At 39.1% G+C, this 11862-nt stretch overlaps 1 non-coding gene across 1 annotated transcript; it reads right to left on the bottom strand.

Annotated features, from left to right (window-relative positions):
- Positions 1–1535: 1535 nt before the first annotated feature.
- LOC148568156 (small nucleolar RNA R71) lies at positions 1536–1639 on the bottom strand. The gene has a single exon (XR_015882889.1). It is a non-coding gene; the product is annotated as a small nucleolar RNA R71 (small nucleolar RNA).
- Positions 1640–11862: the final 10223 nt, after the last annotated feature.

Here is an 11862-nt window from a genome sequence, read left to right as displayed (position 1 = left end):
AGCTAGAAATGCTTTCTCATGCTGGACCAAATTGGGTTTGGATGGGTATGTGACTATAACCCTCTCAATACTTGATTTGGGAAATGCATGTGGTATAATCAGTGACCATACTTCATCTCTTCTCATGAGCAATTGACCAAGGAATTGGCTATTGATCAAGATTTGAGAGATTGAATTGCAAGAAATTGTAATTCAATCACTTAAGATTGCCAAGGAGATCAATGAGTGCATTGATTGAGGAATAGATGAAAATGAACTTGATCCGGAGAATTGCAACATCTCCTAAGCCCAATGAACTCCCCATCTCTGATCTTACCCATTCTCTTTAATTTCTGCGATTTACTTTTATGAGCAAATCCCCCATTCCCATTTATAATTCTGCAATTTATTTTCAGTCATTTACTTCCAGTCCTTTAATTCTAGCATTTACTTTTCTGTTATTTACATTCCCGCCATTTTATTTTCTGCAACTCTCAACCCAAATCCTGGATTCGCTCAACTAGAACATTTTTCTAATTAAAGTTGCTTGATCAATTAATCCCTGTGGGATTCGACCTCGCTCTATTGTGAGTTTTTACTTGACGACAACTTCGGTACACTTGCCGAAGGGAGATTTCTTGCGAGACAAGTTTTCCGTGCATCAAGTTTATGGCGCCGTTGCCGGGGATTGATTGTGCATCAACAATGATTAGATTGGAAGATCACTAGATTGAGCATTTTATTTTGTGAATTTCATTTTCTGTTTGAGTGATTTACTTTTTCTTTTAGTTATACTTCTTTCCTTCTCCCTCTACTCTTTTGTTTTTTTCTTTGTTATTTTCAATTCTGTTTGCTAACCCACTAACTGTTTGATATATTGCATCACCCACAACTAACAACAATTCTGACACAAATACTGTCTGCACCTATTTTCTCTGCTTGTACTTGTTGGTTGTATGACAGGGAGAAGAAGTAGGGCTTCAACTTCCTTTGATTCTGAACCGGAGAGAACCTTCCTTAAACTAAGGAGGGAGGCAAAAGAAAAATGAGTAGTTGGTGCTGAAGAAGAGGAGGAACAGTTTGAGGAATACTTTGAACCAAACATGGAAGAAAACATGGAAAATCATCATGAAGAAGAGACTCACAACCATGGCAGAGGAGGTGGAGCAAATCATGCTGGGGAGGATAGAAGAGTTTTGGGCTCTTACATTAATCCAAACCCAGGCAATTGTGGAAGTAGCATCCAAAAGCCAACAATCCATGCCAACAACTTTGAACTTAAACCACAGCTCATCACCCTTGTTCAGAACAACTGTTCGTTTGGAGGAGGTGTTCAAGAAGACCCCAATCAACATTTGACCACCTTCCTGAGAATATGTGACACAGTGAAATCTAATGGTGTTTATCCTGACGCTTATAGACTGCTCTTATTTCCCTTCTCACTCAGAGACAAGGCAGCCAAGTGGCTGGAATCCTTCCCAAGGGAGAGCTTGACAACTTGGGAGGATGTGGTGAACAAATTCTTAGCAAGATTCTACCCTCCTCAACGAATCAATAGGCTGAGAGCTGAGGTTCAAACCTTCAGGCAACAAGATGGTGAGACTCTGTATGAAGCATGGGAGTGGTTCAAAGACTTAACAAGGAGGTGTCCACCTGACATGTTCAACGAATGGGTCCAGCTGCACATTTTCTATGAAGGGCTCTCTTATGAGTCAAAAAGGCAGTAGACCATTCATCTGGAGGATCCTTGAACAAGAAGAAGACCATTGAGGAAGCCATAGATGTTATTGAAACAGTAGCAGAAAACGACTACTTCTATGCTTCCGAAAGAGGGAACACAAGAGGAGTGATGGAGCTAAACAATGTAGATGCTCTGTTGGCCCAAAACAAGCTCATTACCCAGCAGCTGGCTGACCTCACCAAGAAGATGGAGAGGAACCAAGTAGCAGCAATCTCATCTTCATCAACAATCCAAGAAGGAGTGAATGAAGAAGCAGAGGGGAGTCAGGAGCAAGCCAACTACATTGGAAATTTACCAAGGAAAAACTATGATCCATACTCCAAGACTTATAACCCTGGATGGAGAAATCACCCGAACTTTGGGTGGGGAAGTGAGCAAGATCAAAAGCAATTCACCCAGAGGACATCTCAACACCCCTACAACAACACTTCTCCACATACTTATCAAAACCAAAACAGCACGTCTGCTCCGAATCACTCATCAATTGATGACAAGCTCTCTAAGATCGAAACCTTCATTGAAGGAATATGCAGAGACATTCAAGACAGTAAAGCATTCAGAGAGGAAGTGCAGTCAAACATGCAGAATCAAAATGCTGCCATCACAAAACTGGAGACACAAATCAGCTATCTGTTTAAGCAATTTCCTAACCACAATTTTTGCTATGATGCCCATTCAAGCAAAAGGGAGGAGTGTCAAGCTATCACACTTAGGAGTGGGAAGGAACTGAAGGAACATCCCCAAAAACCACAAGAAGAAGGCTCAAATGAAAAGGAAGAAGAGCAAGATGGAATGCGACCCCCCACGCCAAGTTTGCAGAAAGAAAAAAAGATACCCCAACTGAACGTCTCAAGAGCTCCATACCCCCAGCTATTGAAGAAAAAGGAAGATGACAACCAGTTCTTGAGATTTTTGGAAATCTTCAAGAAGCTACAAATCAACATACCATTTGCTGAAGCCATAGAACAAATGCCACTTTATGCCAAGTTTTTGAAGGAGCTAATGACTAAGAAGAGAAGCTGGAAGAACAATGAGACTGTGATACTAACTGAAGAGTGCAGTGCTATCATTCAGCATAAACTACCTCAGAAACTGAAGGATCCTGGGAGTTTTCAGATCCCTTGCATTATAGGAGAAATCATAGTAGAAAAGGCTCTTTGTGACTTAGGGGCCAGCATCAATTTGATGTCAGTAGCTATGATGAGAAAGATGAAAATTGAGGAGGCTAAACCAACAAAAATGGCTCTACAACTGGCAGACCGGTCGTTCAAATTCCCTCACGAGATAGTGGAGGATTTGCTAGTAAAAGTAGGAGATTTCATATTCCCAGCAGATTTTGTGGTGCTGGACATGCAGGAAGACGCCAAAACCTCCATCATTTTGGGAAGGCCATTCTTGGTCACTGCTGGAGCTGTCATTGATGTTCAAAAGGGTGACCTCACCCTGAGATTATATAATGAAAAGATGACATTCAATGTGTTCAAGGCCATGAGTTATCCACCGGAACAATTGGGGGAATGCATGAGGTTAGATGCACTTGAGGATGAAGTGTAGGAGAATTTTGAAGAAGATGAACCTAAAGAGAACGAGAGATTGGTGGAGGAAGAATCTGAATCAAGTGAAGAGGTAGCTACAGCAGAAATACATATACCAGATGCACCAAAGGAAGGGAACAAAAAATCAGAAGCACCCAAACCTGAACTCAAAGCATTGCCACCCACTCTCAAATATGCATATCTAGGAGAAAATGAAAACTACCCAGTGATCATAAATTCATCCCTCAGTCAAGATCAAGAGGACGAGCTACTCAAGGTGCTGTGGGAGCATAAGGATGCCATTCGATGGACCCTTGCTGACTTGAAGGGAATCAGTTCAGCCATATGCATGCATAAAATACTGTTGGAAGATGATGCCAAGCCATCCATTCAATCCCAAAGAAGGCTGAACCCAATCATGAAGGAAGTGGTACAGAAAGAGGTTATGAAGCTTTGGCAAGGAGGGGTCATATACCCAATTTCGGACAGCCCTTGGGTTAGCCCCATACATGTTGTGCCAAAGAAGGGAGGGATCACTGTGGTTACCAATGAAAAGAACGAGCTCATACCTACAAGGACCGTCACTGGATGGCGGATGTGCATAGACTACAGGAAACTCAATGAGGCTACACGAAAGGACCATTTTCCCCTTCCATTCATGGATCAGATGTTGGAAAGACTTGCAGGGCACGCATATTATTGTTTTCTCGACGGTTATTCAGGATATAACCAAATAGTGGTTGATCCAAGAGACCAAGAGAAAACCTCATTTACCTGTCCGTATGGAGTGTTTGCCTATAGGCACATGCCATTTGGATTATGTAATGCCCCTGCAACTTTCCAACACTGCATGCTTTCTATCTTTTCAGATATGATAGAAAAATTCATTGAAGTTTTTATGGATGATTTCTCGGTATTCGGAGATTCTTTTCCTAGTTGCCTACATCACCTCGCCTTGGTATTGAAAAGATGCTAAGAGACCAATTTGGTCTTGAACTGGGAAAAATGTCACTTCATGGTGACAGGAGGAATAGTCCTTGGTCACAAGGTCTCTCACCAAGGCATTGAGGTTGATAGAGCTAAAGTAGAACTTATTGAAAAACTACCCCCACCCAGTGATGTCAAGGCAATTAGAAGTTTTTTAGGGCATGCTGGTTTTTACAGAAGGTTCATTAAAGATTTTTCAAAGATAGCCAAGCCCTTAAGCAATCTCCTTGTATCTAATACACCATTCATCTTTGATGAAACATGCATGCTAGCGTTTGCACATTTGAAAATGAGGTTATCCTCTGCTCCTATCATCTCCCCACTTGATTGGAACCTACCATTTGAATTGATGTGCGATGCATCTGATTTTGCAGTTGGGGCAGTGTTAGGACAAAGGAAAGATAACCTAGTTCGTGTGATATACTATGCTAGCAAAGTCCTTAGTGAAACTCAAAAGAATTATACCACTACTGAAAAGGAGTTTCTAGCAATAGTTTTTGCATTTGACAAATTTAGATCATACCTCATTGGTGCTAAAGTGATTGTTTTTACAGATCACACAACACTTAAATATTTGTTTGCCAAGCAAGAATCAAAGCCAAGACTAATAAGGTGGATCTTACTGTTGCAGGAATTCGATATTGAAATCAGAGACAAGAAAGGAGTGGAGAACAAGGTGGCAGATCACCTATCCAGAATCCCCCATGATCAAGGTGGAGAAAATGATACTAATGTGAACGAGCTCTTCCCTGATGAGCAGTTGATGACAGTTCACAAAGCACCATGGTTCGCAGATATTGCAAATTTCAAGGCGACTGGGGCATTACCCCCAGGGATCAATAAACATCAAAAGAGGAAGCTCATGAATAATGGAAAATACTTTGTCTGGGACGAGCCATATCTCTTCAAGAAATGTTCAGATGGAATTCTTAGAAGATGTGTTTCGGAAGAGGAAGGGAGAGAAGTCCTGTGGAACTGCCACGGTTCATGCTATGGCGGGCACTTTGGAGGGGACAGAACTGCAGCAAAGGTGTTACAAAGCAGATTCTTTTGGCCCACCCTTTTCAAGGATGCCAAGGAACTAGTAAAAAGCTACAATGAATGCCAAAGATCTGGAAACCTGCCCAAAAGAAATGCCATGCCACAAAATTTCATCTTGGAACTGGAACTATTTGATGTGTGGGGAATTGATTTCATGGGACCATTCCCAACCTCATATGCAAACAAGTACATCCTGGTAGCAGTAGATTATGTTTCCAAGTGGGTAGAGGCTATTGCAACCCCAACTAATGATAACAAGGTAGTCATGAACTTCCTCAGGAAGAATATCTTTAGCCGGTTTGGAGTCCCAAAAGCCCTCATCAGTGATGGAGGGAGCCACTTTTGTAACAAATCACTAGAAGCTCTCCTCTTACGATATGGGGTAAAACACAAAGTAGCCACACCTTACCATCCTCAAACAAGTGGGCAAACTGAGATATCCAACAGAGAGCTGAAGAGGACCCTGGAAAAGACTGTGGGCGCATCTAGAAAGGATTGGTCGAAGAAGTTGGATGATGCTCTTTGGGCATACAGAACAGCATTCAAAACTCCACTTGGAATGTCTCCATATCAACTAGTCTATGGGAAGGCTTGTCATTTACCACTGGAGCTGGAACACAAAGCTCTTTGGGCTATCAAGATACTAAATTTTGACAGCATTGCTGCTGGTGCAAAAAGGATCTTGCAGCTGCAAGAGATGGAGGAATTCAGGTCACAAGCCTATGAAAACACTAAGATGTATAAAGAGAAGGCAAAGAGAAAACATGACATGCATCTGGCACCCAGGAGTTTCGAAAAAGGGCAGCAAGTACTCCTTTACAATTCTAAATTAAGGCTGTTCCCAGGAAAACTCAAGTCAAGGTGGTTCGGACCTTTCATGGTTACAAAAGTATCACCATATGGCCACATCGAAATCACGGATGAAGGTTCAGAAAGGACTTTTATAGTGAATGGACAAAGACTCAAGCATTATCTGGGCAACATGAGGGAAAACCCCAGAGTAAAGTACCATCTCAAGTAATTAAGGACTCGTCGAGCTAGCGACGATAAAAGAGCGCTCTGTTGGGAGGCAACCCAACCTCAGGTAGTTTCACTTTCATCTTTATTTCATTAAAAATCACAAAGTTGTTTCCCCTGTATTGTAAGGAGCTAAGTTTGGTGTTCCACACCAGAACAATCCAAGAGTGATAGTGTAGTTCTAAGTTTGGTGTTCCACTAAAGGACATTGGTTAGAATTACACTCCACTCCAAAAGAACATTGCTAGCTCCATCCAATCAAGAGAAACCACTTAGATGTAGTTAGACTTTAGGTGATCATTGCTTTGCTGATAGCAAGATATGAGGGTCTCTGCATAAATGCAATGTTGTGTACTAGGCAAAGAACTAAGTTTGGTGTTCACACACCAAATTGAGTTCGAGAGGCACAAGCATGCATGTAAGCTAACTATGTCTCAAGTGCTTTGGGAACAAGCAACTTCCAGTAACCTTGCAGGAATCTTATAAGGAAATGGTGCACCTTCACCCAAAGAAGCGAGGCAGCAAAAACTAGGATGATGACAAAGAGAGAGGGGGACCAGAGATCATCACCCGAAGGTTGTATTGTTACCTAATTCCATTGTACTCAGAATTGTTAAAAGTTGAAAGTCCGAATGCACTTTTGATTTGTAGTTGCTCGTAGTTGAACCCTTTTTAAATTCTGTCTTTTAAGTTTTCCCTCTGAATAGGTCCATGATTTCTGGTTTAAATGTCACTGCATCATTCCCTTATTTACTTGTAAGCTTGTCCATTTTAAATCAAATTGAAGAAGAGAATGATTATGTTTTTAAAAGACCAGAGTAGAGTTCATATTGTGGAAGTGCACTCATGAATCTTTGGGGTAGTCATAAGTTAGCTAAGTTGGTTCAACCACAAGGTTAGGAGGACAACTATCTATCCTGAATACTTGACTTTGGATATACTCATGAGACTAAGTTAATAACAAGATCCTAAGAAGAGAAAAGAGAAAGAACAATGGAAGTGAAAAACAAAAGAAAAAGAGTAAGAAATAAGGCTAGGCATCAATGGTTTTACCCTTGAGGCAAGTGTCTATGGTGCTCCTGTGTGAGGGATCTACTTGGATGAATAAGCTCTTAGGGGTGCTTTATCACTCGGTAACTTGGGTTAACTAACCCGGGATTATCAGCTGAAAATCCATTATCAAGAGTAACCCTCACTACAGAGCATTTAGTAACCCAAAGAGGTGCTGGATACCAAGGTCTCAAGAAAAGAAAATAAATAAACTATATGCCTGTGGTGTGTATGTATGGGGGAGAGACTTGAGGAAGTAAGTCCTTAGGGGTGCTTCAACACCTAGCATCTTGAACCAACTGGTTCGGGAGTGTTGGCTGAAAGCTTATCTTAAAGAGTTGCCCCCTTACAGAGCACTTAGCCTAAATAACACAAATAACCCTTGAAATAACAATAAAAGGATCAATGAATAAAAGTCTCATGAGATATAAACAAAGTAAGTGTTTAGGGACATGATAAAGGTCTGAAAGCCAGTAATGGAATGAACCTAAGTTGCTATGCATGAAACCACCATAAAATCAGTAATATGACTTCCACAAGGATGACTCATTCCTCTGGATATTCCATTCATCATTCTCTTGTTCCAGTACTTGCTTAGGGACAAGCAAGCTTTAAGTTTGGTGTTGTGATGCCAGGGCATCTTGGCTAGTTTCACTGACCTTTTCTTTACTGTTTTTAGGATAGGTTCATACATTTCTTTAGGAAATAAGCTAGTTTTGGGTAAATATTCACTTATGCCTTGATTCAAGCATACATTGTGCATTTTACATAATTTCATGAGGATTTTGCATAAGTTTAGTGACAAATATTATGTTGCATTACTCATGACTTGGACTAGAGCTTTGATGCACTTTATTGCTTGATTTCAGGACCAAAAAGGAAGCAAGAAAAGGGGAGGTAACTTGCAAGATTAATGAGAAAAGTGATTGCCAATAACATTCTCAAAAAGCCATCAATGCCCACGTTAGAGAGTCACGTTAACTAAGTTAACGTAAACTCTAACGTGGAGAAGAGAAGTTGAGCCAACGTTAGTGACACTTAACATTGTCACTAACGTTGGCAATTACTCATAAGTGGCCACGTTAGAAGCCACGTTAACCTAGTTAACGTGGCCTCTAACGTTAAGAGGGGAAGAGAAGCCAACGTTAGTGACACTCAACATTGTCACTAACGTTGGCCTATGGTGCAAAGTACCACGTTAACTCTCACGTTAACTTGGTTAACGTGGGAACTAATGTAAAGGATGAAGAGTTGTCAACAACGTTAGTGACACTCAACATTGTCACTAACGTTGAAGCAACCACACAACCCCCAAGAGTCATGTTAACCTCCACGTTAACTTAGTTAACGTGGAAGCCAACGATGAGGAATGAAGGATGAGCCAACGTTAGTGACACTCAACATTGTCACTAACGTTGGGATGGCTAAAGATGGCTATGTTAGAGGCCACGTTAACCTAGTTAACGTGGACTCTAACGTGAGACCCAGGGGCACATTGGAACGTTAGTGACAATGTTGAGTGTCACTAACGTTCTCAAAGGTTGGCAAGGACCACGTTAGAAGCCACGTTAACCTAGTTAAGGTGGGCTTTAACGTGAAACAAGAAGGGGCACACTGGAACGTTAGTGACAATGTTGAGTGTCACTAATATTCTCGAAGGATTAACAAGGCAACGTTAAAAGCCACGTTAACCTAGTTAACGTGGGTTTTAACGTAAGGCAAAAGGGTGCATTGGAATGTTAGTGACAATGTTAAGTGTCACTAACGTTCTCGAACTTATATTCTCACTAAATATTAACACCCCTAACGTCGTGAGCTGAAGTCTCTGCCCACTTAGCACTTTCTCTCTGCAAGTAAAGCCAAGCCCAAATGAAGAAAAGAACTGCTTCAAACTCAAGATCCAAAGGCCCAAGACTTGAAGAGTAAACTAGAAGCCGAGAAGAGTAGTATATATAGGAGTAGCTTTAAATTGTAAAGAAGCTCTGGAGGTTGGGAAAAAGAGAACTACTCTCTGTATTTTACTTTCTTTGCAAATTCTAGTTTTATGATGTATTCTCCATCTTTGTTTTCATTTTCAAGAGCTATGAACAACTAAACCCCTTTCATTGGGTTAGGGAGCTCTGTTGTAATTTGATGGATCAATACTAATTTTCATTATTCTTCTTCTATCTTTCCTCTTGATTTTACTTGAAAGCTTTCGATCTTCATCCAATTGAGTAGTTATCTTGGAAGAGAAGCTATTCAAACTTGGATCTCTTGTGAACCTTGAAAGAGGAATGAAGAGATCAAGCTAGAAATGCTTTCTCATGCTGGACCGAATTGGGTTTGGATGGGTATGTGACTATAACCCTCTCAATACTTGATTTGGGAAATGCATGTGGTATAATCAGTGACCATACTTCATCTCTTCTCATGAGCAATTGACCAAGGAATTGGCTATTGATCAAGATTTGAGAGATTGAATTGCAAGAAATTGTAATTCAATCACTTAAGATTGCCAAGGAGATCAATGAGTGCATTGATTGAGAAAGAGATGAAAATGAACTTAATCCGGAGAATTGCAACATCTCCTAAGCCCAATGAACTCCCCATCTCTGATCTTACCCATTCTCTTTAATTTCTGCCATTTACTTTTATGAGCAAATCCCCCATTCCCATTTACAATTCTGCAATTTATTTTCAGTCATTTACTTCCAGTCCTTTAATTCTAGCATTTACTTTTCTGTTATTTACATTTCCGCCATTTTATTTTCTACAACTCTCAACCCAAATCCTGAATTCGCTCAACTAGAACATTCTTCTAATTAAAGTTGCTTGATCAATCAATCCCTGTGGGATTCGACCTCACTCTATTGTGAGTTTTTACTTGACGACAACTTCGGTACACTTGCCAAAGGGAGATTTATTGCGAGACAAGTTTTCCGTGCATCAATAGTGTTCTTGCATGCATCACATATTTTGATCCAAAATTTTCATGCATTGAGTCTTTTTTATGTTTTTCTCTGTCATCATTAAAATTCAAAAATAAAAAATATCTTTCTCTTATTTCACTCATAATTTTCGAAAATTTGATTTGATTTAGTCAAAAATTTTTAAAATTTAGTTATTTCTTATGAGTCAAATCAAATTTTCAATTTAAAAATCTTATCTTTTTCAAATCTTTTTCAAAAATCAAATCTTTTTCATTTGTCTTTCATAACTTTCGAAATTTTCAAAATTAATTTTCAAAAATCTTTTTCATAATTTTCGAAAATCTTATTAGCATTTAATATGATTGATTAAAAAATATTAAGTTGTTACTTGCCTATTAAGAAAGGTTCAATCTTTAAATTTTAAAATCATATCTTTTTGTTTCTTGTTAGTCAAGTAATCAACTTTAGTTTTCAAAATTAAATCTTTTTCAATTTCAATCATATCTTTTTCAAAATCAATTTCAAAATTCTTTCTAACTTCTCCCCTAACCTCTTATCTTTTTAAAATTGACTTTCAAATCTTTTTCAATCAATCTTATCTTTTTGTTTCAATCATATCTTTTTCAATTTCAATCATATCTTTTTCAAAAACAAATTTCAAATCTCTTTTACTCAATCATATCTTTTTGTTTCAATCATATCTTTTTCAAAACTGTCCAACTAACTCTCTACCTTTAATTTTCGAAAATCCCTTCCCTTTTTTTCAAAATTTCGTTTTAATTAATTAATTGTTTTAATTTTAATTTAATTTAATTTTAATTTTAATTTTTGAATTTTAAATTTAAATTTAAAATATTTTTATTTTATTTTGTTAAATTTTCAAATTCTTCTCTCATCTCTAATCTCCTTCTATTTATTTATTCATCCATTAACACTTCTATCCTCACCCCTATGTTTGGATTCTCATCTTTTCCTTCTTCTATTCTTACTTTCTTCTACTCACATAAAGGAACCTCTCTCTACTAAGGCAAAGAGGATCCCTATTATTTTCTGTTCTCTTCTTTTTCATATGAGCAGGAACAAGGATAAGAACATTCTTGTTGAAGCTGATCCTGAACCTGAAAGAACTCTGAAGAGGAAGCTAAGGGAAGCTAAAGCACAACTCTCTGGAGAAAATCTGACAGAAATTTTCGAAAAAGAAGAAGATATGGCCGAAAATAATAACAATGCAAGGAGGATGCTTGGTGACTTCACTGCACCTAATTCCAATTTACATGGAAGAAGCATCTCAATTCATGCCATTGGAGCAAACAATTTTGTGCTTAAACCTTAATTAGTTTCTCTGATGCAACAGAACTGCAAGTTTCATGGACTTCCATCTGAAGATCCTTTTCAGTTCTTGACTGAATTCTTGCAGATCTGTGATACTGTTAAGACCAATGGGGTTGATCCCGAGGTCTACAGGCTTATGCTTTTCCCGTTTGCTGTAAGAGACAGAGCTAGAATATGGTTAGACTCTCAACCTAAGGATAGCCTGAACTCTTAGGATAAGCTGGTCACGGCTTTCTTAGCCAAGTTCTTTCCTCCTCAAAAGCTTAGT

This window comes from Arachis ipaensis, chromosome B4, assembly GCF_059453495.1.
Source record: "Arachis ipaensis isolate K30076 ecotype BB chromosome B4, ASM5945349v1, whole genome shotgun sequence".
NCBI lineage: Eukaryota > Viridiplantae > Streptophyta > Magnoliopsida > Fabales > Fabaceae > Arachis > Arachis ipaensis.
This window is presented reverse-complemented; position numbering and strand designations above follow the sequence as displayed.